Below are 25826 nucleotides of genomic sequence, written 5' to 3' on the forward strand. Positions count from 1 at the left end.
ATATATGTATCATTTAAAATCTATATACATACACATATATCTGTAGATATATACACGCAACATATGTATATGTATGTACGATATCGTGAAGGTCCGGTTTAAACGTGGCGTGACATTTTAAACCGAAAAAGGCTGACAGGGAGACGATGCACGGCCGGTCTTTCGCTTTGAACATGACATCAATTCGATTTCGTTAAAATTGTGACTCGTGTCGTATATCGAACGACTGACATAGATAGGCCTTTGCCGAATACAACTTTACTAAGAGAAGAAAAGAGAGTAGATGTAGGTGCGGGTTGAGAAGATGGACGACGAGGTGAAGGAGCGTGAGAGCTCCAAATAGAAAGAGAAAGAGAAAAATAAAAATAAAAAGAAAAAACGAAGTAGAGGAAGAATAAGAGACAAGTTTCAAGGGTCAGTTTCGAATTATTATTCTCGAGCGTGTTTACCGAGGAAACGGAAAGGACTTTTAACGGGCCATTCGTTCCTTTTCTTCCATCCTTTTCTACCTCCCTTATACTACCTTCCTATACTTTTCCTTCCTTTACTTCATCCCTTTTTCCATTCGTTTTCTACCCAGTGAACGCTGATGTCATTGCACGCGTGTTCATGTAACCAATGTGGAAAGAAAAAAAAAGAAAAAGAAAAAGAGAAAAAGAAAAAGAGTGTTCTCGCGAGACGCACCGAATTTAAATTTCAAATTTAGAGTGTGTGTCGTAGGGTGTGACGGTGGTATGCACATGCCGTTCTTCTCTTCTGACCCATACCCTAACTCTTTAGAGTCTACACTCGCACACTCCTTCTTCCTATTCCTTGATCCGCCCGCAAAGATAAAAAAGAGATAGAGAAAATCCACGATCCCTCATATTATTCGAACGAATATAATCTCGCATATATACGAACGATGGCTCATTTACACGTTGGTACATATGTCTCTATGTAGAAACGTGTATATGATTTTAATAATTCCGATGAATTATTTCAATTGTCTCTGGACTAATACTATATTCTCTCTCTACGCATAATCAAATTATTTTATTTCTTATTTATTTTATTTAATACGAAATATATTGTTTTATCAGATACAAATTGATTTCTACGTTTTTTGTTTCTTCTGTTTCATTTCTATAATATTTAAGATTAATGCTTTAATGAACTCCAAAATTATAAATTATTTTTGGCGAATATCTATTAAGTACAAACTTTTTATGACATCTCTATAACTAAAGATTCATATCTTGAAATGGAATACAAAATATTGTAATTAAATTAATAAACTGATAGGTTTATCTTATCTAGATAAAGCAACTATTAATTTCTGTATAACGCAAGTTTATATATATAAAAAAAGAGAAACTTTCAATAAACGATAGAATCTATTCAATAAAATAATCTTCGAATAATTAATAATTCATAAATACGTAATATATAATCTCAACAATGTAACCTTTCTATAAACATCAAATAAATAATTAAAAGAATTATTATTTATTAAAACTCTATAGGAGAATTAAAAAAAAAAAAAAAAAAAAAAAACAAATAAACCTACGCTATGCGTCTGCTGGTTGGTTTTCAATTCTCGAATCTCGTATATAATATAAATCCTTACGTACGCGTACACAACCAAAGAAGAAGAAGAAGAAGAATAAGAATAAGAAGAAGAAGAAGAGAATGCTCTGGAGCTGGACAATAAATCAATAGCCGAGGTCACAGAAGGAGATGGATGTGTGACGTAACGAGCCTGTTCTTACCGTACGTTGTGCCGGTAAGAGGTCGGAATCTTTCCCTCTCTCTCTTTTCTTCCTTCCTTCCTTTATTTCTTCCTTCTCTCTTAACCCTTATTCTTCGTTTACTCACTCTGTTACTTGCTTGCTTGCTAGCTTTCTCTTTCTCTTTCTTTCTACGTATCGAAAGACACGATTCAATCGCGCGCGAAAGAACCTGTTGCCCAGCTCGAGAAACGAACGTTCGTTTTGCTTGCTTGCTTGCTTGCTTGGCTACTCGAAAGCGATTAAGATTATGATTTTGCCTTCTGAGAGCAACGCGAACTCCTTTTTTCTTTCTTTCCTTCTCTCTCTCTCTCCCCCCCGCCTCTTCTTTACCTCACTGTATCTCTATTTGATTTTACTCTCTCTCTCTCTCTCTCTCTCTCTCTCTCTCTCTCTCTCTCTCTCTCTTGCACACTTTTTAATCCTTTTCTTAAACTTTTTATCCCCCACTCAAAAGAATTCCCAGACAAGACTTAAAGTGTGTGTATGTATGTATGTATGAATGACAAATTAACGGTGATACGACTCGTGCTGAGTATATAATCCCACCCTTCTTCTCTACCTCCTGTACTTATTTTCTCGATCGATTTTTTTTTAACGCATAATTTTTCAATTTTCTCTTACTTTGTTTTTTTTTTTTGAATTGTTGTAAGTACATTTATTTTTCTCAATCGATCGAGTACAATGATATCAATTTTTCTTCGGCTTCGTTCGTCGTTAAACTCGTGTAAGAAACTTACTGCATTCCAAACGAGTACGAGACCCCGAGCTTGACACCTTTTTATACTTTCGCTCGTCTCGGAATCTTCCAATCTCGCGTACTCGACGTTTTAATCTTTCTTCGAAGTCGGGAATATATGTCATCGTGTTTGATTCTTCGAATACAAATGCGATAGACAAATGAGAAAATATTTCAATATACTACCTTTTTATTCCTATATACCCTCTAACCTCCCCCCCCCCAACCCCATTTGTTTTGTTGAAATTTATTGTGTTGTACTATTATAATTTAATGTCGAATTTTTATTGATAGAAAATATACTTGACGTTTATTTCTATTCGATATATATATTTATTGCATGCACAGTTGTTGATAGTAATCTTTTCTATGTCAATTGAATTGACGTACAACACACGTTAATTGAATTGAATAAATTGAAGCGTTGTAATGTTGCATAGTGATAATTAAAATAATATAATTACGTAATATTTATTTCAACAATTATAAAATTAAACTTATAAACGTTATCTTTCTATGAAATCGTGAAGACATGTCATCATCATCATCGTGTTCCATTCTTAAAATAAAGAATCAAATTACATGTTAATATCTTGTCTAATTTTCGAGAAAGAAAAAACAATCACCAAAAATAATTCGAAACTTTTCGTTTGTTTTTGGTCCAAGCGATATTATGCTTCAAGCTTAAAAAAAAAAAGCTAGCAAGTGAGTTGGTGGTGCAGTTGAAGTAGTCATTAAAATTGTGTAATTAATTACGAAACGTTTCCTTCTCGATTATTCAAATATAAATGTTAAAATATAAACGATAGTGTTTTTTGAAATTATTCGACCACTTTTTTTTTCTTTCGTTCTTTATATAACTCTATGCACTCCCATATCGATGGAATATCGTAACCATCTTGCGGTTAACCATTCAACGATATTCACCGGCATTGCGCACTGCCTTTTCACTGATCTTCGATGTTTTAAAATGGCGTCTCGTCGTGGTTATCTAAACTAGAGGAACACGATCGTTCGGGTGATTTCTGATGTTCCATCGAGACATTACCATGTGTTTTAAATCATGTAAGCACTTATCTACGTATTATTTATATATTCAGAGAGTATGTATTATACATATTAGAGTAGTTATGTAAAGCACGAAAAATATCCTTTTCTTGCTTACTTTTTTTTTGTTTTTCAATCATACCACAACCATATTGTCAAGCGTTCTACTTATTATTCTCCCTTGCAAAGCTTATTCTCAACAATCTTTCTGAAATAATTTAAATCGAACTCATATATACGCTCATAAATCCACACTAATAGTATATATGTATTCGTATAAAACTCAAAGTATTAAATATTACATTGATACAATTTAGATAAGACATTAAAGAAAAAGTGTGTTGTTGAGAGTTTCAAATCATAACGATCGAATATTTAACGAAGTTTAGATGCTTTGTGTTTGGAATATTAATAAAAAGAAAAATGTATGTCTACACAATAAAAAAAAGACGCTGTACTGTAAGATTAAGTTGCTGAAGAAGTCCCAATAAAGGGACGAAACGTCCAACTTAGTTAAATTAAGTTCTACTTCTTTTTATGTTCAAGTTCCCTGTGATTCCGTATTAATAATTAAAGAAAAATTTGAACAAATTTCATCGAACAATCGTAACTGGGTATCACATTATTTTCAAAAAGAAATAAGACTCAATCTCGAATTCACCGATCGATCGAATAAAAAACAAATAAAATCCTTTCTTTTTATGATCCATTGTAGTTTACGTAGGTTTCTCGATGTTGAAGAAAAAAAAAAACAGGGAATCCCTCGAGAAAATATAACGCGAGAGGGAACGATTCAATGATTTTGCTAGGAAAAAGTAAAGAGAGCGCTCGTAATGACTTTACTAATTAAGAAGAGGACGAATGGAAACACATAGATTGATAGTAGGTAGTTAGTAAGTAGGTAGGTAGGTAGGTAGGTAGGTAGGTAGGAATACTCAACGATGTATTTATTCCGATTTCGTCATTCATGTGAAACTCTCGTCAAGTGAAACTACGAGCAAGGATGATAGTACGTACACACCACAGTACACCCTCTTCTCTTCTCAACATTGCTTATATGTTGCTCTAATTAACGTTAAAAGAAAGAAAAAAAAGTAAACAAAAGAGGGAAAAAAGCAAAAAAAAAAACTGACTGGGAAATAAAAGGAATAAAAAAGAAATATAGAAGGATATAAGAGAGAGAACATACAATTCGAAAGAAAATGTTTGAATCGACATCGAGAATGTTCACTATGCTGAATCGTATCTATTTTAAATACCAATTTGAGCCCAGACACCAAGCCCAGACACGAAAAAGCGAAACAATCGATTAAACGAAACCCCGATTTCTATTTCTATTGATAGAACGACGGACTAACCGAGGATCCTCCGAAAGCGAAAGCTCAATGAGTGTTTCATTCTTGCTTTCGGAGAAGAGATCAACGTACTCTACCCTTTCGTTCTTCGCATGTTTCTCATCCTTTGGACTTGTTTTGCTACGATTTTCGAATGACCAAAGTGATTTCGATTTAATCTTCTTTTTGGGATCTCGATAAAATAATGTATATTATTTCATTTTTATTTATTTGGTCAGTATGTTGTATAAATAAATGGTTAATTAATATGAATATTTTTTTCACTCCATAAATAATAATTTATACGAGGATACACATATTAATATTTTATTATAAATATATCGATTATTTATTTAAAAAACTGACAATCGGTGTAATACTGATCTCATTTAGAATATATTATAAATAAAAAGTACTCTCTTTTCAAATCTGATTTTTCCCATTAAAAATTTGTTTGACAAGGTATAACTTAAATGAGCTTAAATATTAATTAGTAACTTTGACTCTTTAAACACAAACGATATTATATTATATTTAAAATACTATTCTAAAAAGTTCCAAAGTACTGATAACAAAATAAATAAATATTATAATAATTATTACAAATATACAATAGAAACATATTTCTAATGAATTGTTTGCTATTTCATTTCCTGAGGGGGGGAAAAAGAAAAAAGGAACAGAAGAAAATATTTAAATATACAAAGCGGAAGGAAGTTGATAGGTTCGTCGTTGACATATATACCATTGATCATGAATAGGAATTAAAGGGAATCAGAAATCGATCGATTAGGAAAGGAGTAGGAGTAACAAAGGGGGATTAAAAAAAAAGGAAACAAGACTATAGAGGGATGGATCAAATGAGCGAGAAAAAAGAAAAAAGAAAAAAGGAAAAAGGAAAGGAAAGGAAAGGAAAAGAAAAGAAGAGAAGAGAAGACCACCTACGTTCACTGGAGTTGCGTAGAACGGATATAACCAACAACGATATACGTTCCTCGATTTTATTTCGGCTCTAAAAATGCCGCTACGAGGACCATCCTGACGTGAGCGTCGCATGGCTCGTCTTTTTCCTCGATTCTTTCGAACCTCATCCTCTTTTTCTTTCTTCTTATCCTTCTTCTTCTTTTCTAAAAAAGGAAGGCAGAAAGAGAGAGAAAGAGAAAGACGCCTTCATGCCTTTGGTTTAACGGCCTTCCAATTTGTCAGAATTTCTCTCTCTCTCTTTCTCTTTCTTTCTTTTTCTCTCTTATATCGTTTTCCTACTCCATCTCGAGTTGTTCTTCTCTTTATATATATATATCTTCTCTCGTTTCATCGAGCTACGGCCTATCGGCAAAGTCTCGAAGCATCGAGAAAGGTGTCGTTGACCCATCTCTCTTACCGCACGTTCTTCTTCTTCTCTTTCTCTTTTTCTTTTTCTTCCTCTCGAACGGTGCACTCGAGAACAACGTGCACCGAAGAAAGAGAGCGCACTTACCTCGATTCTTCTCTTCCCGAATTCTCGCCGAAATTTCGAACGGCAGGGTGCTTTAATTATCGGATCTGGAATAAAGGTTTCTTCATCCACCATCATTGTACACCGCTGCTCCTATACCTCTCTTTTTTCTTTCTTTTTTTTTCAACACAAGTAAAAATAAGAATAATATATATAAAAAAAAAAAGATCGAAGTATGAGCTTGATAAAAATTGATAAAAATTCAACAAATCACCATAATTATCGCGAGAATCAACGTGATGGAAAAATCGATCATTGAAGTTTCGTTTAATGGGATATCATCATCAATGGGATGGTTTCCTAAAGGAAAATACGAAATGTTCGGAAATTCGAAACCTGGTCGTCCCCTTCTTCTCTCTGCGGGGTCTCGTAAACGAATGAAAGAAAGAGACACATATATACATATACATATACATATATATATATGGAGAGAGAAGCATACATGCAAGCAAGGTCGAAGGAGGTCTGGATGAGGTCCGTGAGCCCAGGCACGGCCCACGCCAGAATGGGACAGCGTGCAGGCAGGCACGCCTGGAATTAACATTTACATAGCGTTATTTTCTTTGTGCATAATGTATGTACACGTGTTAAATCAATTATTTAAACAATATACCGCGGGAGTGTATAGACCGCAGCAGAGGGTGGGTGGAGAGAGAGAGAGGTGGGGTCCGATCTCCCCCTTCGTTCATCTTCCTTTTTTTGTTTTCCTTTTTCGTTTTCTCATTCCACACTTCTCTTTCCGTCGCCCACCCTCCCTCTCTCTTCTATCCGTCGTTCATCGTCGATATACTCTCTCTCTCTCGTGAACCTCTTTGCATATGAATCTTGAATTTCAATTGTGCTTTTCAAGTGCGGCCCTTATTCTCTATCTCTATCTCTATCTTTCTCATTCTCCACCTTTTGTTTCCCTCGACTGCTGCTCCGCCAACAACGCTTTTCCCCTTCTACCTTTCCAACCCTTCTCCTATCACCTACTATCTTCTTTCACTCTCTTTTGATTGAGGAGATGTGACAGTAGCGATACTTTCAAATAATGCGGAGAATGATTAAAAAAAAAAAGAAAGAAAGAAAAAAAGAGAGAGAAAGAAAAATCAGAGCGATATGGATTATTTTTGCCAAAAAGAAAAAAAGAAATATCCAAAAGAATTATATAAAAATATCGTTACCTTTTTTTTGTCATTCATTTCAATGAAATCGAAGTATCTTGAGATTATCTTCTTCTCCGTTCGCTTGAAACTAATTCAAACTTACTTATAGTCTGCCTCTATTTCTCTCTCTCTCTCTCTCTATATATATATATATATCTATCTCTTTCTTCCCTTTTATATTCTCTAATCGTTCCCTATGATACCCGTCACAGCGCAGTGTCCGCATTAGCATCTAAATCACTCGGCGTGGTTTTAAATAATCGTTCTCTTCTCTCGAACAAGAGAGAAGGTGATAATCAAGTTTACTATGCTACGTCTTGGTGACTCTTTCGTTTCTATCTTATTTTTCTATTATATTTATTTCGTTTATAACTCGCTTGAATTCATCGTCACATAGTATACATGTTATACATATATAATATACCTACCTACCTACCTACCTACCTACCTACCTACCTATATACATACATACATATATGTACAATGCCAGTCACATCTCTTATTATTTAAGGGAAAAGTTAATATAACTGGCACGTCACTCGTTATATGCATATTTTCTGTTCACTATTTAATAACCGAGTTGATCGTTTTGAAATAATAAAAAAGAGGAAACAACAAATAAAAAGTATAGATAGGAGGGGGAAAGAAGAGGGGGATTTAAAAGGAATGCATCGTCGAATCTAGCCGTCAGATAAAAAAAAAGAGAGAGAGAGCTAAAACCGTCAATTTTCCATACCCCCTTACCCTACTACCCTCTTCTTCTTTTTGTTGTTGTTTTAATCCACGCACGATTTCTGAGCGACAGGGAAAAAAAAAATAAATTTCTCGTTAGAGGCGACCATCGTTCGACTCGTCCGCAGACCCCTCCCGAATCCTCCCACCTCTCCTCACCACACCCTTTACTCTATTATATTCCTCGTCCTTTTTCTCCCCATTCTACCAAACCTAGTAGTAGTAGTAGTGTAGCAGTAGTAGGTCCATCAATTCGTCGAAGGGATCAACGAAAATGACTGGAAAATTGCTAGAACCGTAGCCGACCACGATCGTCATGCGATCGTCTAGTCCTGAAAAGAGTCAATCCTTGTGTTCCTATAATAGTTCTATCGTTGTATATGAAATTTTTATTGTCAATTTATTCGAGACAATAATTACATGTGTCTTCAATCGTTATATAGAGTGCCGAACAATGATATATCGTTGCAAGTTTATTGCAGAATTATTTGTTTAGCAAATGGGAATTTGTTTTACTACAATTTGCTTATAATATTAAGCTCCCTCGAATGCAAAGGACTAATATTTAAAGTATGTATCTTAAATATAAAATTTGATCAATAATACCATCTTTAAAATTTTCTTAAAACACTTAATTTTTTCCTACAAGACCTAAGTTTTTTTTATCAATTAACTGAATTAAACACTTTAACAATAAACGTGCATTTACATTTATAAAAATAATAGATAGTTACGTTAAAATAAAAATAATGATTTCCTTTCGTGGATATCGTATCTATCGTATATGTCTAGATTCAAAGGAAAATGCATACACGACCGTACGTAAATAAAATGCGAAAGAAATAGAATTAAAAGAAGAAGAAGAGATACTCGAATCGGTTTACTTCAGCCGGTTATCGTATCACGTACATATATTTATGTATAATATGTAAGTACGTATATATGTATGCAGTTCTATATATACATACATATATACACCCTTTTGCTTCGTACCACTACTACCTATATCCCTTTCTTCGACTCCATTTGTCGACCACCTGTCCGATCGGCAATTTATGCGGCTCCGTAATTTCACATACCGAGGATATTAGACATCGACACGTTCTTCGGTCGAGGTAAGTACTACACAAGCAAGCATAGAGCCAAGGTCTTCCTCTTTCCCCTCCACACCACCCTTTCTATCTCCTCTTTTCCTCTCTACTTCCCCCTCTTCATCACCCTTCTCACTCTCTCTCTCTCTCACTCTTAATGCAAGCGCGATTTATCTCGACCGGTTAATGCGTTCCAAGAATCTATTATCGGTCTCTCAATATTGTAATTATTTTATTAGTAGATAGCTCATCATCGTTTTCGTTTTTAAGAGTGGGGGGGACTCTCTCTCTCTCACCGATTACAATTATCATTTTTATTTTTCACTCCTTTCCTAGTTTTATTAGGACAACCACAAGTTCCCTCCACCGATCCAGGATAATCTTTCGTTTTATGTTCTCTTTTTTTTCTCCCCCATCCCCTTTCCTAAGTTTCTGTTCTATCTTTTCTACGTCCGGTTATACGACATAGAATGAAATCTCCCTATTTCTCTCTCTCTCTCTCTCTTTATATTTCTTTCTAGGATTAGACCCCAACCGACCAACCTACGATACGTGACTCCTTTAATCTGGATCGCGATCGTATTCTGAAAACGACTCGTGGGTGGCGTTCGCCATAAAGAGCAACGCTTATTTGCCATAAGCCGCTTGGCATTTTGATCGGACAACACCACAAGCTAGCTAGCTAGCTAGCTAGCTAGTTATCTCAAACGCAATGCTTTCCAATTTCTTCCTCACTCTCCCTTGGTGTCACCTTCATCGTATTCCCTTCATCCACCCTACAACTACTTATTCTCTCATCTTATTTCTCCTGACTTTCGACTTTATTAAGATCTCGGCTTCGTTTACTAGCACGCACGCGCACGCGCGCGTGCCGTTACAACAAAGAATACCAAAAGGATGTTGAACGAAAACCTCTCCATCGAGATCTCGACTGATTTTCTTAAGATATGAATAAAGTCAACCCGCGGAATATAAATTGAATTCTTCCCTTTTATATCTGCCGCGCTTGAAAAAAAAAAATGATTATTTTTCCTATATTTCTTTTTTGTTTGAATATATGGAATAAGCTTATAGAATTATAACTATCATTTAAGGTTTTACGGAGATCTGTCTACATTAAAAGAAATTTAAATAATATGAACAAATTAAATATTCTTCACTTTTAAAATTATCTTCATCTTAATGTTACATAGGTAAATAAAAGATACAAGTACTTTCTTTCTTTTTTATTAAATATTCGAAAAATATTTTAAACGAATCTACGAAATATTACGATAACGACGACGAATAATAACGTTCCTTTCGATTACCATTTTCTGTCTTCTTCTTCTTTCTTTTTATTCATCCATAGAAACAAGGATCGATAATATTTAAAGCGAGAATAATTTTCGATAACTCGACGAAAGCCCAGTAGTAGTAGTAGTAGTAGTAGGACGATGACTCGTTCGACGAGTTATTTCCTCCCAAAAAAAAAACAAAAATTGGGATATTGATTTTTGGGTAGGCAGCATGAGCAAGACAGAAATAAGAGAATAGAGAAAGAGAGAATATGAAATGGCGAGATCAGCTCGTTCGGAAAGTCGTTAATCAGTACGATGAGGACGATGAGTGCATTCATTAGCAAAGCATTCCCTTTTTTCTCTTCTCTCATACGGTCGAAGGAAATATTTGCGGTTTCCAACTTTTTCTTCTTCTTCTTCTTCTTCCCTCATCCTCCTCATCCTCCTCCTCCTCCTCATTCTCCTCCTCTTCCCTATAATCGTTTCGCGGGAATCTTTTAATTCCGTTGGAGAGAGAAGCCGAAACGTATCGTCGCTTGAACGTTGTTAAAAACGAGATTTTACGAGTCGATTGAAAATAACGAGAAACCTGAGTCACCCTCGAGCCATACTTTCATCTCCTTCCGTCTACCTTACCCTCCAACCCCCCTCCTTCTTCACCCCTCTCTCTTTCTCTTTCTCTAAAGATCCATTCGTGTGACCCATCAGGGTCGATACACCCATGACACGGATTATGAAGATTCGCAATTTACGATTCGCGTCGTGCCAACTACCGAGAAAGAGTAAGAGAGAGAGAGAGAGAGAGGGGGTGGGGTGACGGGGGGAGGGAAAGAGAAACGTGAACGGCAACCTTTTCACGAGTCGAGACCAAACGAGTCGACATATTAACATAATTGAAAGATATAATCCGCGCGATCTCATCGCTTTCAAACTCACTCGAGCCTGCTTTTCTTCCGTTAACAGTAACGTAATCCTTGATTGCCGGGTACTTGGTGTTGCTTTTGATTACGTAGAGAAGAATACCATCGTCGTATCCTCGATGATATCTTCACTTACAACCAAATTTTCATTAACCTTATTCGAGATTACAAATTTTTATACGCGTTACATCTATCTTTTTATTTATTAATCAGTTTTTATATATACGCGAGAGATTTATACGTATACGGCAATACAAATTTCGACATCGAATAAAACTTATTTTATAGTTTTCTAAAATATCATTATATTTTTCTTTTTTTTTGGTACAATTTAAATGTTTTTATAACTTATACTTGCTTCTTTTTTATTTTTATTTTTATCCGTGTAAAAAAGAATCAACGCGAACGGTTAACCCGTGTAAATGGAAGGATGTGTCTTCATTCTTAAAAATTGCCAATTAACAACGTAGCAGCAATTTCAACAATATTCATTTCCCAAATACATTATTATTAAATATTAATCCTACATGTTCTTTAATTATCGGTAATATCTTTCTATACTTTACCATCTGGAATATACACATTTCTGTTTTTTTAGATACGATTATTGAAAGTTTCTTATTTATTTTTCCGCGGTGTATGTTCGAAAGGAAAAGTGGATTGCGAGACCATGCACTACGTATGTATATATGTATGTATACATGTATTTATGTATAGCATGCCGCTTTAGAAACGCATTTAAGCGCACCTGAGACTGCATTCTGCTTGATATCAAACTTGTTCCAGGTCTAAAGAGTCGAAGCCAACCCGTAAGGCCTTCGAGCGAACTCAGATCTCCCTCTTTTTTTTCTTTTTTTTTTCTCTCCACCTTAACGATTTTTTTTTTCTCCTTCTTTTCTCTCAACGGAATTATAACATTTGTATCGCGTTAATCGTAGTTAGCCGCTAAGCAAACGTTATTTCTTCGTTAGTAATATTTACTTGAGGAGAAGGAAGAAGAGAACCTAGCTAGTTGTCTTATTTTTTTTTTTTAAGATCGTACCCAGATTAATTTACTTTAACCGATTCGATCGAGTTCGTTCAAAAGTCTGTAGTAGTACACATCGCAAGATTAATAGTTCGATCTTAACTCACTCACTCTCTCTCTCTCTCTCTCTTTCTATTCTATGATTAATGATGACCCGAGGAAATTTCTATAAATATTCTAATCACGATGGTTCTCTCCTAAATGACATCGATAAACGTATCAGTATTTCACGTGAACGTAATCGATTATTTATAGGAGAAGAGTAGAAAACGTTAATATCGTCTTTGGAAGAGGAAGAAGAAGAAGAAGAAAAAAAAGAAAAAGAAAATGAAGAAGAAGAAGGAGAAGGAGAAGAAGAAGAAGAAGAAGAAGAAGAAGAAGAAGAAGAAGAAGAAGAAGAAGAAGAAGAAGAATGAAAAGCGAGTCTCGAAAGCGATAGAAAGTGGGTTCTAAGTGTTAGCAGCTGGTAGCAATGGCGTCGAATATGGCGAGAAGCGAAAATGGTGAGAAAGGGACGGCTTTATCTTCGGGAAAAGGGAAAATTTAGGACTCCCTTTTTCCCTCATTCCCCCATTCATTCTCTCTACTCTTTTCCTCACTCTCTCTCTCTCTCTCACTCTTTCTGTCATATTATCACCAGCTACGAAGTACCTGTATTATTAATGGCGACCGCCGGGTACAATGAGACGAAAAACAGCCCTGGGTTATCTCACCTCGTAAAATTCTATTGGCTCGGACGTGTACGGTGCTTAGGAAACAGTGGCTCATCTTCTAATTCTTCGACTACTACCTCTTATCTTTTCTACGACTTCACTTCTTCTCCTTCTCCTTTCCTTTCTCCCTCACTCTTTCATTCCATAGACAACTTCTTCGGTGTAGTCGAACGTCGTGTGGAAGTTGAAACGAATAGATGAAGTCACAAGGAAGAAAAAGAATTTCTATCGGTCCCTCATTTTCGTTATCCATCTGACATGTGTAGTTTGATTAGAAAATAGTGGTTTAGGTGAGAGACCTTTTTCTTTCTTTCTTTTTTCTTTTTTCTTTCTATCTTTCCTTTTTAAACGGTGCTTCGAACGAACGAGAAGAAGTAAAGGTAGATTAATAAAAAGCAGTAGGACAGAGAGGGGCGGAGGGGAATTATCGTTTTTTATGGAAAGTGAAAGATCCTTGAGTTGTAAGAAAAAGGTATGGGAAAGGATTTTTCGTAGATGTGACTGGTAGGTACACCACCACCACTGCCGACTGACGCGTCGAGGGTAGTCACAAATTTTGTCATTAATATGCAGAAGCAAGATACTCTTACGGAGAGCATGGGAAAGGTAATGTAGTGGCGTATGGGTGTAAAAAGGGAGAAAATGGGTGTAGACGTGTGCGCGCGAACACGCGTATCTACTCTCCTTCCTTCTTTCTTTTTTTCTTTATTCCGCTCTCACCTGTTTTTTCTTTCTTTTTTCTCTCTCTCTCTATCTCTACGTCTGCTGCGTATGGTTGTAAGAGAGAGAGAGAAATATAATGGTCTGCTAGGAAATGTAACCAGCCGACGATCGCGCCCTCGTCGCGACGCCTCGAGAGACTTTACGCTCGGTTGAAGGAGGAGGAGGAGGAGGAGGAGGAGGAATCGAAGAAAAGAGTACGCGAAAGGGTGAGTGTCTACCTTGTCTGCTACTCTCTCTATGTGTATGGTGCATGGGTATTCGTGTGCGTGCGTGCTTACGAGCCCATGTTTAAAATGTAGATCCAGAAGGAAAAAAGAAAGAAACGAGCAAATTCGTACAAAATGTTACATTAATACATGCGTTCCTTCCTATCAACCCTCTTTCGTGTCATCCTCCTCCTCCTCCTCCTCCTCCTCCTCTTCCTCTTTCTCTTCTTCCTCCCTCTTCTATCTACTTCTTCCTCACGCGTCAACCTTTCACATTATTTCTCTTCGATCGTGTCTCTCCGCGAAAAACATTATCGAATGCTCTCGCAAAACTTCCCTTCCCTCCCTCCCCTCTCCTCCTCTTCATTTTTGCCACGTGTCTTTATTCACGTTCGACGACATTTTAATGATGCCCACCCGCTGCTGTTTCTGCTGCTGCTGCTGTTGCTGTTCGACGTGCACGAGACTTTGATTTTTTTGTCGACAATATGCCGACAATATGCCGACATTATTCTGACATATACATATATATATATATATATATATATATATATACACAAATCTTTTCGTATGTGCATAAATACGTGTTTTTCTATAGACACACGATTAATAAATCAATTGAAATTTTATTACGATTACAACCACACACACAAATTAATACGTAATGTCATACATGTTAAAACCGTCGATCCGCGTTAGTATTTTTTGTTTATTTTTACATATTTATTGTTTTCACGTTCGACTTTTAAACGTTTTAGTTGAACACAAAGGAAGGGGAAAAACTCTTCGCAATCGTAATAAATATTCATTCGGCCGTCTATCTATCTGCCCCGTCACCGAACGAGAGAAACATCAAATCTGTCGCATAAAAAAAAAAGTGAAAGAGAAAGAGAGAAATAGAGAGAGAGAGAGAGAGAGGAAATGACTGGAGACAAACGTGTCGAGAGAGATCGAACGGAGCAGAAAAATCGCTCAGAGGATCGCGGTGACATCCCTGAGGACGAACCGCAAAGCGAAAGCTACGTAACAACTCGTATCGACGTTGGAATTAAAAATCGGCTGGACTGATTCCTCCTCCTCCTCCTCCTCCTCCTCCTCCTCTTTCTCCTACTCGTTCACTCTTTCTTTCTTTCTTTTTTTCTTTTTTTTGTTTGTCTTTCTCTCCTCCCGCAAAGCGTCAATCTTACTCGAATCACGCGTCGAACGCGCTTACCACCGCCAAAGGGCTGCTTCCCCGCACTATTTTGTTTCCTCGAAAAAGAGAAAAGGTGTTTGTTTTTTTTTTGCTCTTTTTGTTATATATATATCGAGAATAGTTTAGGCTAGCGCGTTTGTTGGTTTTTCCGTACAGGAAAATAAACTTGTCAAATGCAGAACAAGCGAGAAATAAAGATGGATAAAGAAAAACTATAATGAAAATAAATCTCGGTTATATATCCTGTATATATATATATCGTTAAAAAGTGAAATTTATTAATTCATCAAATAACTAATAACTTATCTGTTAAAGTATGAAATAAGGTAGAATTGTATACTAGGTAATATAAAAATTCACGAGAGTTATTCATTACTTCTTCATCATTTTCTAAAAAAAAGAATATAATAAAATTCTGATTATATGCTTACTCAAAAACATTTTAATAATTATTTTGAATAAAATTTATTGTTAGAGGATTTTCACGATTTAACCGAATGACATACTTTAAACGGTAACTGTATACACATATATGATAAATAGATACGTATGAACAAACTTACAAAAGGAAAAAATAGAAAAAGGATATCAAAAGAAGAAAAAACATGCAGAAAAAAAAAGAAAAAAAAAAAAAGAGAGAAAAATAGAAAACACGAAAGGTGATACGCGATAATATAAGCGAGTATAAATTCGAATCGCCAAGAGAAATCGACGGGAGTCTTTGGAGAGGAAGAAAAGAGATACGTAAGTATGTATAAAGAAGGATAGGTATACTGGTGGTAAAACACCTTGGAATAGCGGATACTTGATCCAACGGCCCAAAGAAGACTACGCGAGAGTATTGAGTCCCGTTTTATGTCTTTCTCACTTTATCGTAACTCCAACTCTCCCTGTGTGCGATATCGGAAACGATTTTGGTTCATCGAGCGGTACTCGACATATTCCTGTGTTGTACATACATTCGAGATAAACCTTTGTATTCCGTGTTACGTTGTTCTTGTCCTCGGTGTTTTATAGGATTGATCAAATTATTCGTCGTTCGAATAAAATTAATAACACTTTTTCTTTATATTTCCTTGTAAAATATCTTTTTTTTCTTCTTTCTATTTGGACAAACACAATCGTTCCTTTTTTATTTTTTCAAATGGAATCGAATATATTTTACAGTACAATATTTTTTATCTAGTAATTTCTCTCTATATTAAAAAAAAAAAAAAAAAAAAAAAAAAATAATGGCCAATATATATATATATGAATATTTTATATTCAGTATAAATAATAATTTATCAATATTTATAATAGGTCTTGGGGGTTAAATCTAGATTATATACTGATACACGATACATACTAAGATTTTATTATAAACACCCTGACCATTTATTTAAAATATCGACAGTTTTTGTATTAATCGGTGTAATACTCTGATCACATATTATTTACACACACACACACTACTGTATTTTATTTTAAATATTAAACATTTATTTAAAATACACTGAGCAAAAATATTTAGAAATACTGACCCAATTAATAGAAGTGAATTAATTTAAAAAGATGAAAAGCCGGATACGTAATTTATGGTTTTTTTATTCAAATTCATATTGTTAATTGTAAATGAACTTAACAATATTGTATTATAGAAAATAAATTTATAAAGTAAGCTCGATATTTAGAAAAAATTGATGACATAAATAATACATCTCTTTATATTGCAATAATATAAATATGAAGAAAGAAAAAATCAAATACATAATAATAATAATAATAAATTGAAGATAGATAAATCAAATGTTTACGATTCTATTTTAAATGATAAATAGCGTCAATGGAATTTGTTATCGAAGTATGATCGGAAAAACTATCGATTCGTTCTTTCCTGTCGACATCGATCCATGGTGAAAGTATCATTCTTGCCCGATACGACGACAACGACAACGACAGTGCTCCGTTATAACGTAAGTACCTTCGTTCTTGCACGAATGCGGGAACATTTATACACACACACACGCGTGTCTATACTTTACGATTTCAAGGCTTTTCTCTTTTACGACGTGTCCTTTGTGCAAGCACCTTTTTCCATCGAGGATTCGCGGACGAACGATTACTTTCGCTTTGAACGCAACGACAAGCGTATTTGAACGGTACATACTTATTTACTTTTATATATATATGTATATATATTACATGTATATGTAAGAACCGCTAAGAATGGGAGTGCCGTCAGTATGAAAATCAAGGAAACAAAATAACGAGCTGTTTCATGTATATCTCCTAATGTAAAATTGATTTACTACCATCAAAGATAATCACGTATTATAATAATCGTCGAATGTATTGAGTAATAGTACTTTAATAGTATTTTTTGGATTAATTAGAACTAATCGTATAAAATTAGTATTTTATTTACTAACCGACAGTGTAAAGAGAAAAATTTCTATTCAAAAGAATAATAATCAAAATATATTTAACTTTTTCTAAACTTCATTATTATGAAAGATATACTTTCCTTACATTGTTCAATTAATATATAAAAATTTGTTAAATATAATTCCTTTTAGTTTTAACATCATTGATTCAGAGATGAATGAAGGTAGAGAAACGTGTTCACGAACACGATATAAAACTATACTCGAGAAAGAACAGTCATATAGGGTGAATGAAGGGTTCCAGCTAATGCGATTAGCAGCGGTAAGAAAATCAACTCGAAAGAATGTACACTAAAGGATCACCACCGGTTGTTCTCGTTTCTTGATGGTAGTTGGATTGTCCTGTTCTCTCATTGGACTTGAACAACACTACGTCCTTCTCCAATTCTCTTTTACGTTCTATACTAGCATCAAGACAGAGAGAAAGAGAGAACGATCAATGAGAGTAGTAGTAGTCTACATTCGTCGCACACAAGGGCGCATTATCCACTTTCCTTTCTTATACGTTTTTGTTCGGGTATAGTGATAATCGAAAAATTCCATACTATTTCTCACGATTTTATTCAACACGTACACGCACGATCATATTTTCACACGGCATATGTTAGAATTATATATTACAGGATAACACTTTAATTTTTTTCAGGGAAAGTATCTTACTTTGTGTTTTCTTTTTTTAAGTTATTAGTTTTAAAGTAATATATCAAATAAATTGATCAAATATAACAGTACTTATCTATCGGTTACAATAAGTAATAAGTATTATACATATAAATACATAATAAGTATATAAAGTGAGAGTCCCCTAGAATGTAAATTTAAAATAATTGATATTTATATGTAATTCCTATATACAGAAATTTATTCAGGTTGAACTACTGGTAGTACATTCATGGTATAGAAATTCAAGTCCCTCACATGAATTTTATTATAAAGAAACATTTTATTCTTAGAGAAATATGATTTGACATAAATGATAAGAAAATTGGACTGACAAGAGTATTTGTATCCCACACAAAAAAAAAAAAAAATACAAATACAATTATTATAATATTTTTGTAAATAAAGTATTTGGTTGACATTCGGATAAATTTTACTTCTCATATATTATAATAAAATACTTTTTATATATTTCAATCGATAAGTTTAATAATCTTAAAATATATTTCAATAAAAGAATTGACAAACATTCCATTTACGAGTAGACATCAATTATTTAAAATGTCTATAGAATATAATATATACGAATACACCTCCTGTATACACGGGCTGTTTGATTTTCAAATAAACGGAATTTCATTTGAAAAATGGAAACTCATGAAGTGTATTGAAGGTACCGTTCGAATGGATGGAATACTGTTGTCGGTAGAAAGAACAACTTCTTTGATCGTTACTAAGGGTGATGATGATGATGGTGGAAGAGGAAAATGAGCAGTAGAAGGAGGTGTCGAGCTTTTTGGTTTTGTCGCAGCAGCAACGTTCCGTTGCTTCGTGAGATGGCTACGTAAAGAGAAAAAGAGAAAAAGACGAAGGAAAAAAAGAAAAGAGAAAGAGATTGTCTGTCTCTCTTGTCCTCTTGGGAGTCAGTCGTCGATTCGATAGGAAGGTACTACGACGATGCTGCTCCTGCTGCTGTTGCTGTTGCTGCTGCTGCTGAACGAAACGTTCGAACGAAGAGAGAAGAAGAGTAGTATGAGAATCATCAGTAGGATGAGAAAGAGAAAGAGAGAGGGGGGGGTGAGAGAGAGAGAGATACTGGATCGGAGTAGAACGAAGAGAGAAGAAGAGTAGTATGAGAATGATCAGTAGGATGAGAAAGAGAAAGAAAGAAAGAGAAGGAGATAGATAGCGAGAAAAAGAGAAAGAGAGAGGGGGGAGGAGAAAGAGAAAGAGAGAGAGAGAGACTGGACCGGAGTAGAACGAAACGTTCGAACGAAGAGAGGAAGAAGAGTAGTATGAGAATGATCAGTAGGATGAGGAAGAGAAAGAAAGAAAGAAAGAGAAGGAGATAGATAGCGAGAAAAAGAGAAAGAAAGAGAGAGACAGGGGGGAGGAGAAAGAGAAAGAGAGAGACTGGACCGGAGTAGTAGGTTGTACAGGTATGCACGCGGTGGGCTGGCCGGGCATTCCTGCGGCGTTGCCGCTTCTCTTACTTACTGTGCCATGAAGAAGAGAAGAGAAGAGAAAAGAGAAGAGAAAAGAAAGAAAGAAGGGAGTAAAAGCAGCAAGGCTCGAAGGCACGAGAGCTCGAACGAGTCTTTCTGCCTTTTCGTGGAGGCAATCGAGTTTGCTCGAGAGGACTGCTTGCTTGCTTGCTTGACTGCTTGCTTGCTTGCTCTGCTCAGCTTGACTGCTTGCCTGCGTGCCACCTCGAATGATTCGGACCACACGCTTTTCTTGACCCTCCAAAGGACCTTGCGAAAAGCCGCTAGTCGATCGTCGTCACGTTATTATCTTTCTCTCTTATACTTATGTGTGGTGGTGGTGGTGGTGGTGGTGTGTGTCTTGTACACCTATGTTCAATTTAATTCCTTTCCTTATCCTTGACGCATGCCACCTAGTAGCAAAATGTTTTACTACTCTCACGGATACCCGAACACCTATATTTATAATCTTATTTTTTTTCAATAAACTGACAATTTTTTTCGTTGTTGTTGGTTTTTTTTTTACGTTTTAATATATATCTTAAGGAATATGATCTCTAATTTTACATTGTCTTTTTTGAATGGTCTTATTATTATGTATATATATGTATGCAGTGGGTAAACAAAGTACTTGTATATATTATTTTGATGGAATTTCGCATTACGTTTTCGAAAACGTATAGAAAAACTTTGTATTTTGTATTTGAAATTTTCATTCGAACAAATTTTGTGCTTTTTCTCCTCAGTTCTATAACATAAGCCAACATTATGGAGAACGTTTTTAAGTCAACAGATTATAAAATCGTAAGATTCTTTGTAATAATTATCAACTACTGGCTTGAAATATCGAAATAAATAATTAATCAGTATTTTAGCGATTGATATTAGTTAAATTTCAAAACGTTACACGTAAATTATTTTCTAATCACGGGAGAAGAAGAAAATAATCGTATAATAGGTTTAATTTAAATACGAATAAACTAAAAAAAAAATGACTTTACATTCGAGAAATGTGTGTACCCACGACGACAATACGATGATAACACTTTGAATCAAATTCTTATATATAGAGTTATTAAAAGTACAAAAAAAAAACTGGTGGAACGCTAGCATTGTTTGTTAGTTCGGGTAAACTACGAGGACGACTGTGTAACGAGTTTAACGTGACTACGCAAAAGATAACGAATCCTCTGGTTTCTCAAGAACTCAAGGTCTTTCACGATAGGAAGTTAATCACCGTGCGGAACGAGAGTACAAGATCGAGTTTGCCTTTCAGCAGATCCATTCTTCGAAGAAACAACAAGAGAAAGAGAAAAATAAAAAAAGAAAAATAAAAAAAAAGAAAAAAAAAAAAAAAGAAAAAGATAAAGATGAGAGAGAGAGAGAGAGAGAGAGAAAGATCACGTACGTGAAAATCGAGTTAAGTCCTTCCCGATGGTGCATTACGCGTCGACAAAGAACATCTTCTCCTCTCGCGATTCCGTTTCGCGAGAAAAGGGAGAAAGGGGAGAAAGGGGAGAAGCTTATGGTGCTGTGGGCAACGGTCGCGGTGAACGAACGAACCGTGATGCCTTCGTGAGGGTTTCTTACCCTGTAACTCGCCGAAGTAATCGAATTCGGGGTGCCGCATTAAGGGCTTTCGATCGTCTCCGATATAAGGTACACACACACATATATATATCAACTTATAGTAGTACATAGACTAGATACATATACTATATCAATACATGTAACGTAGTTACACCGCGACGACGTGATCAGTTGCGCACGGTAATCCACTTTTTCAGGGAAAAATAAACGAACCTTATCCCTCCGATCGATATCAACCTTTTTTTCAACCTTCCAGACAAACTTTGGCTTTCTTTATTCTTGTTTTTCTGATTATTTTTTTTTTTCAAGAGTAAATGACCTCTACTGCAAACGCATATATATGACACTGGGAATTGTGACGATTTACTAATTTTTTTTTTTTTCAAATAAAAATAGAAAAAAAAAAATAGTACTATTTTTACTAGAGGAAAAAAAATCATATGGAATAATATGTCGTAACTTCCTATGATCTTATTTGTTGTGCGAATGCATCGATACAACTACTAGAAGGCAATTGCGCTTTATTTTTAAATGAAACTTAATTACTTTTTTTTTTTACTTAATCATTCTCTTTTATTATCCTGCGTATACAAGTATTAACCCCGAGGTCATAGAAATGTCAATACTTTACGAGATATTTCATATGTGGATAAAAAAGAAATTGAGTTACGTTATCAAATAATGTGCAATTGCACTTGGCGAAGTGCAATTACCATATGATTTGTTACTCAATTATTTTTTCTATTTTTAGTTAAAAAAAAGAAAAAAGAATGGAAAAACAGTAATCCGTTCAAATTCTCAGAATCATCTTGTATATATTGATATATGTTAGTTGAAATATTTTTCATTCACCAGGACTATATAATATATTTCAATATCATTATCTCTGAACATAATTATTTCCATATGTTCGAGGGATAAGATAAAATTAAGTATACGATTTATTTAGCGGATAATCATGTTAATTTTTATAAACGACGCGTTAGATAGAATATTTCTTAATCTCTTATCTGTTAAGAGTCATTAAAAGAAGAGAGAATAACAAAAAAAAAAAATAAAAAATTCCAACTATCCGAGCACATCTGATCGAGAGCTAACGAAAAAGAAACCAAACGAGAGGAAGGGTTAAAGTTACAAGGGTGAAAAGATAAAAAAAAAAAAAAAAGAAGAAGAAGAAAAAGAAAAAGAAAAAGAAACCTGAGAAAGACGAAGAAGAAGTTACTAGTTGATAAGAGTTCAAGATACGAAAAGAAGAACATTAGCGAGAGAGAACGAAAAGAGGATAAAGTTGACGGATAGAAAAAGAGAAGCAAAAGAGAAAGAGAAAGAGAGAGAAAAGACATCATGCTTATCCTTCTCTTTTTCTTTTAGATATAACTAACGAGAGAAGCTTGCTTGGTAGCGAGTGAAAGACACGCTCCACCGGGAACGGATACTCGGCAAGTTCTATTAAACGCGTTACATCCTAGCTAACTCCCGAAGGAGTAGCAACACCGAAGAAGGAAGTTGACAGGAGAACGACCGTCTGCGAATGTGTGTGTGTGTGTGTGTTACAACTATCACTATCAGAATCATCAGCAGCGTACTATTACTGCTTTGCTGAGAGAGGATGCACTTACAAGAGGACCTTCGAACTTATCAACTTGATGTTTGGACAATAGCGGTCTCAAACGAAAGGGGACGTTAAGTATAATACGTCTGCGGTGTGTATCAAGGGTTTCTAACGAGTAATTTTTTGTAAAACAATTTCAAAAGCTTTCAAAGTTTATAACTTTGATGCCGGTGAGAATGGGAATCTAATGGAGACTGATGAAACTTGACATTATATGAACAAATGTTATTTAACGTTGACATTTCTTCTCAAATCTTATTTTAATATAACTTTTAAACTAATATTCTTTTTTTTTTATCTCTTGTCAGAAATTTTTAATATTTTTAAATGATAGCTTTTATCCGATGTTAGATAAGTTTCGTTTCTAAAGTTAAGATTCATATGTTAGGATATTTTCTTATTGAAAAAAGATCAATCAAGGAGGAAAACTTGAAAAGGATTCACTTCGTTCATCTTCATGCGTTCCTCGTCATCTCTATCGAACGTTGAGGAACGAAGAGGAGTTTGCATTAACCTCTTCGCACGCGACGCCGAACACCTTGACGATGGAAGGAACGACGACGAACCACTTTCGAATACTTAATGAAATGTAGTATCTGCATTTCAAAGAGCCAAAAGGATACCCCATTCCCAATTAACGTTCCCCGAAGAATTTCATTTTCGGCTTGTGTAATTGACATTCGACGACTAGACGTTAGAACTAAAGGTACTTATTAGTTCGATTGGATTTTTGTAAGATACCTCGTATCGTATTTTAACGAGAACATGAAGATTTATTTCTACGAAACATTTCATTTATTTTCATTTTAATTATATAAAATATGGAATAGAAGTTTTCCTTTGAAATATTTATTTAACATTTGATCATATAAAATTATCATATCCGTTATTATTATAATCTATCGAAAATTACGCACACACACACGCAAAAAAAAAAATATGTAAATTAGTGAAAATTCGAAGATAAGACGTTGGGAGCCACTGCGTAACATTATTTGGGAAGGACGTTGATCGTTTCCTCGATCGAGGAATTCGTAACGACGCGACACGAGGCCACGGGATTGCTTTCGAAGACCCTTTTTAACCATTCGACTCGGTTTTGCGCGAGCCCTGCCAGAAGTAGACGATAAGATTATCTCGAACAACCTCGTCCTTCCTATCTTTTTCCTTTACGGTTCTTGCGCGAAAAGGATTCGCAATGGTGGGAGAAAGTCGAAGGCTGCCTTCATCGAGTACTCGAGTATCGAAGAAGAAGAAGAAGAAGAAGAAGAAGAAGAAGAGGATGAGGATGAGGACGGATCAGTGAAATCCCAAAGAGGACTCTCGTCCAACGGAATCGTCTCAAATCGCGTCACGTAGAGTAAACAAGCTCTGCTGAGTTTGCTGGCCAATTTCGTCATGGCGTCTTACTTTCCTTTCCTCTCCTCTCCTTTCCCATTCTTATTCTTTGCAAGAGAAGCCAGCACCTCGTCGAAAACTATAGGAACCCATTCGTTCTCTTTTAATCCAAAACCACCAGCCAACTAACTTACCGGCACCTCGAACGATCTTCGCCGAGGCCAATTCGAAAGATGAGCCTGTATATTACGAAATTATCGTTATTCCCGTGCTAAAAAGAAAGAGTAGGGTGGGGGGAGGGAGGGAGAGAGAGAGAGAGAGAGAGAGAGGAGGTAAGGTTCGAGGCACCCTAGCCGAGCCTCAGGCGCCACCTTTTTTCGCTTAAAATATGGAAAACGTTCCGCTCCGAGAAGGCATCGTCGTCCCCTTTCTTCTTCCTCCTCCTCCTCTTTCATCGTCCTCCTCGATGAGCCTCGGAAGCCCGTAATGGGAACTAGAACCGAGATGAGAGGCACGCTCTACTCAAGCTGGGCTATTAAAGGAGGTAGCTTCGAAGAGAAAGAGGAAGAAGAGATAGAAAGAAAGGATGAAAGAAAGAAAGAGAAAGAAAAGGCAACGTTCCTTGGCACGTTTATCGTCAGAAAGAAAAGTATCTATCTTTCTCTCTCTCTCTTTCTTTCTCTTTCCTTCTCTCGATCGCGATTAGGATTCCAACGACGAGACGTCCCAACCGTGTTGGTTCGTCGCGAACGAGCCTCGAAATTGGATTACACCGTCCTTCGAATTTCTCTTGGTCTTTCTCTTTCTCTTACGCACACACTAACTTAACCTACACACAGAGGTTTGAAGTGCAATAAGAACTCGGGGAGACTTTAATGCATCAGTAGATTAGGCGGATGCGTGGCGGGAAATAACGGAATGGCCGCTGCCGCTGCTGAGTACGTTGAACGCGATATCTGAGACGATATATATCCCCTACGAGAGTAAGCGTAACAACAACGTGTTCGCAATTAACGTCCTGGCAATTTGGCCGAACTCGGTCTCATTCTCTCACGACTTCTTCCTTATTCAGCGTCTCCGAACAATAAATCATACCGGGTGGGCGCCACGAAATTACCTTCAGATGGAGAATGAAGAATCCCATTCCCTCTCCCTCTCTCTCTCTCTCTCTCTCTGTCTCTCTCTCTCTCTCTCTTCATCCTTCTGTTAAAACTTGTCTTTCATTTTATCAATCTTCGAAATACTTTAGACGATTATATTAATTGACACAGACACGAAACGAGTAAACTATCCGAAT

The 25826-nt window shown here is 35.7% G+C and overlaps 1 protein-coding gene across 13 annotated transcripts in view; it reads right to left on the reverse strand.

Moving 5' to 3' along the window:
* Window positions 1-25826, reverse strand: part of LOC106786116 (ephrin type-B receptor 1) — a 95732-nt gene that overhangs the window by 68574 nt on the left and 1332 nt on the right. The gene's annotated exons all lie outside the window — the stretch shown is intronic.

The sequence above is a fragment of the Polistes canadensis genome, unplaced genomic scaffold (genome assembly GCF_001313835.1).
Source record: "Polistes canadensis isolate GaletaPanama2010 unplaced genomic scaffold, ASM131383v1 scaffold_66, whole genome shotgun sequence".
Classification (NCBI taxonomy): domain Eukaryota; kingdom Metazoa; phylum Arthropoda; class Insecta; order Hymenoptera; family Vespidae; genus Polistes; species Polistes canadensis.